Consider the following 7,718-nt stretch of genomic DNA (forward strand, 5'->3'; position numbering starts at 1 on the left):
GACCCACTGTCTGATAAGAGAGCTGGAAATTAGCTGCTGAACCAGCCTATCTGAACCCCAGACTGCTAATGTAAGCAACAACATAGCCACCATCAGAGTTGAGCTGACAAATTTAAAACCGTGATGTTTCTGTTGTAGGAAACACCACTGCTCTCCAGACACAGTTCTCCTGCTGCAAGTGGGCTCTTTTATTCTCTTGGTGAAGGTCATATTTACAGGATGTTGTTAGAGATTACCCTGGCCAATTTGCCCATTCTCCAGATTATCAAAGTCTTTCTTCACAAATGGAGACACATTTTCGGACACAATGTTACCATTTCAGTCTTATCAGATGACACTAGCTGCATCATTGTGAGTAAAGGCCTTAGGATCCCTGAACTTGCCTACAATTTTTCTAGCATTTCAGGGCATTTCACATTCTGAATATGCTTCACCTTTTATTTAAAATTAGTGGGAAATAGTCAAAGTCTTCCATGAATATTTTATATTTCCTAATATCTGCAGAAATTTGGTATTCTTGCAGTTGGAAAATTTTTAATTCCACCACCCTCACCTCCTTCTAGTCCACATAATTTAGATTGCAATTTGGTTACTGAATATGAGAACCACAACCAAGGGGATATTACCACTTTGATACTTACTTTGTGAAGGTTAGAAAGGGCACAACTTATTTGGTGTGTATAAACCTACATTAAATGTTTGCAAAGGCACTGTCTCTTCTGGACAAAGCTCTGATTCTAAGAAGTATATTAATAATAAGTCAGTATAGTTATTGGTATGGGAAAGAGATTCAGCTGTTTTGTGGTGGGTGGGTGATGAAGAGACAGGAACAAATCCAGCAAATGTGAATGGATTGCTTTATGCCTCTGCAGGCATGAATTAAGAAGTAAATATTACTTTGTCTCCTGTACCTAACTCCACTTACTGTCTTGATTGACTTGTCCTTGGGCTATGAAAGATCTAGTTTGCGGTGAAGACCATAATGAAATAGTTTGAAAACCATGAGAGTTTTCTTGTTTCAGGAAAGTAGATATTGCTTAAAGTCAACATGTGTTTTTCATTCACTTAATACAAAAATGCATCCTGTGACATGTGTTGTGCTTACTGTGCTGGTATCCAAGTTAAACAAGGAAAGGGGGATAGACTGAAAACATCTGGAGGAGGTGGTTTCTGTGCTGAGACAGGGAAAGTCTAAGTAGATAAAAGGAGGACACCCAAAATCCAAGGATGAGCTGGAGTAAAAGTGGTGAGGTTGCAGCTAACATAGTTGACAATCGTTTGCCTGGATATATTTCCAGATACAGTGAAACATAAAGATATACCAAGGTAGTGAGATGCCAGATTTATAAAGAAATGACTAAACCAAGATGAGTTTGTGTGCTTAGAGTTGGAAAGGCATTAAATGCCACCCTGAGGACGTAAGCTTGTCTTTGGCTTGAATATAAAAGCAACATAATGTATTGACAAGAAAATATAATGTAGACTCTTGAGGGCAGGAAATGAAAGCACCAATTTTAATGCTTTGAAAACAGCACAAAGAAGACCATAGATAAAATTACTTCTTAAATTCTACCACATGCTGAATGTGCCATCTGACACTACATCATGTGACCTTTATGATTCCAGGGATGACATAATAGAGACCATGATCCCTGGGCCGGTTCCTGCATTTATCTCCTGTTCCAGCCTATCCTATAAACCCTTTTAATACTTTCCAGGATGAACAAGAAACCACTTAGTAATTTTCCCTCTCTCCATGTTTTATTCTTTTTCCAAATTCTTCCATTTTCTCTTCCTCCTTACAAGAAAGTATTTAAATTTACTCCCATATTTTTCCATCAAATGATCATATCAATCAAATATCTCTTTTTAACTTAAATGTTAATTTTGTCTCCCATTTAATCTTAACCTAATTTAAAAAAATAAGGTTAATACAGGTACACATCTATACTTCTTGTTCAAATAAGAAAATTGCAGATATCTGTCAACATTTGCCAACATCAATTTTAATCTTTGTTATCCTGCATAAACTGGTAGTCCTCTGGTAGATCCTTTGTAATTAGGATGACGTTCATAAAGTGAAGTTGGCTGATGAGTTGGCCTTGAAAGAGAGGTAGCTGATGTATCAGCTGTCATTGTCACTGGAAACCGTGCATTGCTCCCTGGTTGAAGTTTAGAAAAATGACCTTCTTTGGCAGATATGTTGTGATATCCATTTGGAAAAGCAGAAGGCTCCACCATCAGTCCAAAATAATTTCTCTGCATTGGAGACAAGATGGTGTTCTGAGAAGTAGAATTTTTGGTTTTAATGAACTTCATAATAAGGTCATTTGCTTCAGTGTATCTGCTTTGAGTGTGCCAGTGGACAATGTTCAACTGATTTAAAATAGCTTGCTGATCTACTGCAATTTGTTCTGGTGGTCTGATGGACCAGAAAAATCACCGCTGATCAGGGTAGTTTTATCACCAATTATGTGGCTAGTAGAGGGCTTTCTAATTAGAGGCATTTTTAATTTTGCAAAAGGTAAAAAAGCACTTTCTCCACTAGTGTCAGCCACAAAACCAGAATTATGAGTATCCACATTACCCCCTGCAATAAAGTGCTTCTTATTGAAATCTTAAGACAATGAAGATACCAGAGAGGCATTTTTAATCCCAACTCTTCTTTTTATTCTGATTAAAACCTGGGGAAAGACTCGTTTAAAATTTGAATTATGGTAGATCTGCAGCTACAATCAAAGTGAAAAATTTTAGTAATATTTTAAACCAAAATACAAGACTACAATAAGCCTAACGTATAAAACATCAGATTTCACATTTATAATGCACAGATAATATCATGAAAATATGAACATTGCTATTTTTTAAATTTCCTTATTTGTAAAATACACATATAAGTAGTATAGTCATCAAATTAAAGAAGTTAGCATTTGCAGTAACTGTGAATGCCACTTTTCACAAGCAGCTTTAATACCTTTATATAGATTTCTGATAAGATTCATAGTTGCAAGCAAAGTTTCTCTGAATCTTGAATACATATGGCAGTGTCCTCATTTTTAGAAAAAATAAAGAATTTAAGACTTGGTAATTTTATACAGATTTCAAAATCCAGCTTTAAATATATATTACCATAGACTGATGTACAACATAAATTTTCATATATAAGTTACCAAGTGGTTACTAAAATTTCTGAATACCTTGCTTAAAACAGAGACTTCTTTTCCTTGTGCCAGAAAGTCAGCTAGACAAGCAGATCTTTGAAAATTCTGCCTCACTTTACTAAACCCATAAAGGTTAAGCTGTCTAACTAAACTTTTCATACTTCCAGTTTAAATATTCTGAAAGGGGCCTTTCTTTCCAAAACTACCTTCTTAAAGACATCTTCATCAATCACTATGGAAGATCCATTATCATCCCACCAGATGGATTGATATTGGTCACTCCTAGCCATTTTCCAGAGTTTTCTTGGAAATGTCAGAGAACGAAAATAATTATCTTCATCTGGTTCTGAGACACAATGTGTGTAACATGGTCTTTTTATCAAAGATTCTTCAGACAAAGTCTGAAAAGCATTTTCTTCAATCATAGACCTTAAGTCCAAGTCCCCAGAGAATGTTTGATCACACAATAGAGATCTACCAGAGTTACCTGAAACAGTTGGTCCATCTTTATGAGACACATCTTGAATTTCTGAAGAAACATGTGTCATATCAAATAACTTTTTCTACAGCTACTTTTATAATCTGCATGATTTTGAGCACTGCAGGTTCAAATGCTGATTTGGCAGGCCTGCACAGATAAACTGCTAGGCAATCACAATGGTTCTCAACCTGAGTAGCTGTGTCATCACAATACGACTGGTATCCCAGCAACTCAAGTGTAAAATTCTGCCAGTGTTTACTTATCATTCATCCAGTTAAAATGAAACATAAATGTTGCTTATTTTCATAGTGTGATCTGCAAATATTATCCCCACAAAATCTTTTTTAATAATATAATTTTGGGGTCTATGAAATAAAACCAATCTCCATACTTTTGTACACAAATTTATACTAGATTGGTGAACAGAGAATAAATAATGCAAAAAAAATAATTTTAAAGTTTTGGAAGTTAAAGTGAAATTTGTGTAAAACCTCTACAGAAAATGTGTAATAATTTCAATATCATTTGTTATTAAAATTAAACATAATTTGATTCGGAAATGGAAGTATGTATTTATCTGTGTTCTTTAAAATAAGTAGCTGTATATTCAAAATATGAGAAAAATAATTATCAGTTTATTTGGAATGTTAATAAATAAATTGTAAATATTTATAAAATAAAATTTTATTTATATAATCAATCAAATTTAAGAAATCCCAAAGGGGGGAATTTTTGTTTTAAATTGTAATTCAGTGCTATAAGTAAAACAAATATAATTTAATATTCTGGTATAAAAAGTACAAAAGAGACAATCTTATTGTATATTTGCAAAAGTTTATTTTTGCCGTTCTTTCAGTCAGAGGTTTTTCAGTCCCTAGAAGGAATAAATTTTCATGTCATCTGTATAATCCATACTCTTGTGGCTTCTGTTATGTGTTCCAAAATGCTGCTGATAAATACTCTTATGTACAAGATCCTGGGTTCAATAAGCAGTGCCTCCATTAAGGGGCAAACAAATAAACAAACAAAAAACAAAGAAATAACAGTATATGTGGTTTGGGGTGGAAAATACCAGGTAATGCATTTTAGGAAGCAATATGTTTCTCAGTCTTCAAACAGTTGGCATTGTTTATATAATACAACATTTTAAGGCAAGTGTTCTGTTCACTAATTGTAAATGATAGCTATGTTCTGTATCAGTAAACTGATATAACTGGTATTATATATTATATATAAATCCAGTATAACTGGATTTATACCAAAATTTATATTATTTATTTCAAAATAAATTCCATTAAGGATAAGCCAAATTCAAAATGACAGATATAATTTTAAGTAAATAAATGTAAAATCAAGCTTTAATGTAAATTCTTACTTCAGTATCTGTAAATTCCATTCTAAATAAATATTAGCAACCTGAATTCATGGCATATTATATGTATTATAAACTATAGTTAAGTTGGATTTAGTCTTGATTCATAAATATTATTTAACATACGCAGATTATTATATGTGGTAACATCCTATAAAAAACAAAGAATTGAAAAATTACAATTTCAAAAAATGTAGGAAATTTATTGACAGAACTGATCTTAACTATTTTATTTAAATATTCTTTACAAATTCGCTCTATATAGAAGTTAACTAAACAAAATAAAAGCCATATATGAAAAACCCATGAGTAACATCAAGTTCAATGTTAACATACAGGAAGGTTTTCCTCTGGTACAGTAATAAGAAAAAGAAGCTCATTTTCACACGTCCTAAATTACACTACTTGAAGTCCTAGCCAGAACATCTTGTCAAGAAAAAATATAAAAGGTATCCAAGTTGTAAAATTCAGTAAAGTATTTACAGATGACATAATTATACATTGATAGAAAACTCCATAGACTCCTCCAGTGACTGTAAGAAATAATGAACAAACTTAGTATACTTGCAGAATACAAAATCAATATACAAATATCTGTTGCATTTTTATATAGTAACGACACATTATCAGAAAGAGAAATTAGGAAAACACTTGTGTGTAAATCTATACCAAAAATAATAAAATAGGAATACATTTGTTAAGTGAAATAAAAGATCTAAACATAGATCTATAAATTTCAGGTGTAAGAAATATAAGTAAATTAATTAAATAGAAAGATATTCTGTGCTCATGGATTGTATACAATGTGAGGAAATATTCTAATCTATCTTTTCAATATTCAATCTCCACAGCACTAATTATTGAGGAGAATATGTTTTCTTCATTTTATACTCTAGCTTTCTTTTTCATGGGTTAATTCATCATAGGTGTGAGGGATTATATCTGGTTGCTCTACACTCTTCTATTGATTGGTGTCTGTTTCTGAGACAGTATCATGTTGTTTTATTTACTAAAGCTTTGTAAGAGTGTTTAACATCAGAGAATTTTACACCATGACATTTAATACACTTTTTCAAGATTATTTTGGCAACTCATGATCTTTGTGGTTACATATAAATTTTGATATTATTTGTTCTATATAATGGAAAAATCTCATAGGTATTTTGACATGAATCAAACTAAATGTAGATTCCCTTGGGTAGAATGGTTGTTTCAACCACATAGTTTCACATCATTAACATAAGAGATTTTTTCATTTCTTTGGATTAGTTTTAATTTCCTTCACTAATGTTTTCTGTTTTTTAACGTATACGCTTTCACCTTATTTGTTAAATTCATTTCGAGGTGTTCTTTTCATATATATATAATTATATGCATAATATATGTAAACTCATTTCCTACACAAATACAGCAGGCAGAAGGCAGTGGCAAGACCTATTCAAATTACTGAATGAAAGAAAGCTGTAATCAAAGATACTTTATCAAGCAAGGCTATCTTTGAGAATAGAAGGAGAGGTAAATAACTTCCACACAAGCAAATACTTAAAGAATTTGGCAAGAGAAAATGAAATAATGAAAGATCTACTCTAAATACAAAAGAAGCAGGATGCTATAGAAAAGAGAAAGGCATAATTATAAAGGCAATATCTTCAGTGACTTACAACAGAATATATAAGATGTTCTAAAAGAGAACATCAGAATTTTTAAGGGTCACAGAATGAAACAGGGCAATACAGAGTTTTTATTTCTTGTTTCTCTTCTCTGTAGGATGGGTAAGAGTTTGTATTCTTATCAGTTAAAATAAACAGATACATTATGGGTCAATATAAATACACAACAAGGTAAACATAAGTCAAAATCTTACAATGAAATCACAAAGCCATAAAGAAACCAAGATAATAAAAGAAAACTATGATGCCACAAAAAGAAAAAGAAATGAACAAAAAGGAAATACCACATCAACTGGAAAATGAAGTTCAAAATGGAAATAAACACCAGTCTATCAATAATTATCACAAATGAAAATGGAATTAATGCTTCATTCAAAAGATATATAGTCAGATGGGATAATATAACAAGACCCTACATAATGAAGCATACAAGAGACCCTATTTAGTAAGTGGAAAACACAATTGGAAGTGAGAAGATGGAAGAATATATTGCATGCAAATACACATGACCAGAAAGCAGGACTAGCAGTTCTTACTTCACAAAAATAGACTTTACAAGAAAGGTCATAGAGAAAGATAAACAAGGACATGATATAATGATTAAAAGAGCAATAGAAAATGAGTGTTTTATACTCATTAATACATATGCACTCAATATAGGAGCACCTAAATACATAAAGCAAATACTAATAGATAAAAAGAGAGAAATCGCTGGGAACACAATCACAATAGGATACTATAACACCCCGTTACCATCACTGGACGGGTGTTTCACACAGATAATTAATATGGGAACAAAGATACTAAAAGACATGATAAAATAATTGGAGATGGTTGATACTTCCAAAAGAGTACTTCTCCCAAAAACAGAATATACATTCTTTTCCAATACACATGGAACATTTTCAAGGAAAGATTATTAACTCAGGCACAGAAGAAGCCTCAAAAAATTTAAAAAGATAAATATTATTTCAAGCATCTTTTCTGAGTATAATACTATGAAACTAGAAATAAATCATAGAAAAACAGGGAGA

The 7,718-nt window shown here is 32.0% G+C and overlaps 1 long non-coding RNA gene across 2 annotated transcripts; it reads right to left on the bottom strand.

Annotated features, from left to right (window-relative positions):
* Positions 1-1,986: 1,986 nt before the first annotated feature.
* On the bottom strand, positions 1,987-3,843 carry LOC140694154 (uncharacterized). 2 transcript variants are annotated; one of them, XR_012069908.1, is made up of 2 exons: positions 3,649-3,843; positions 1,987-2,259 (listed from the first exon to the last, which is right to left on the bottom strand). It is a non-coding gene; the product is annotated as an uncharacterized lncRNA (long non-coding RNA). The 2 variants fall into 2 exon arrangements; XR_012069909.1 differs by having other exon boundaries at positions 1,987-2,283; positions 3,649-3,821.
* Between the last annotated feature and the right edge of the window lie 3,875 nt (positions 3,844-7,718).

The sequence above is a fragment of the Vicugna pacos genome, unplaced genomic scaffold (genome assembly GCF_048564905.1).
Source record: "Vicugna pacos unplaced genomic scaffold, VicPac4 scaffold_20, whole genome shotgun sequence".
In the NCBI taxonomy this organism is placed as follows: domain Eukaryota; kingdom Metazoa; phylum Chordata; class Mammalia; order Artiodactyla; family Camelidae; genus Vicugna; species Vicugna pacos.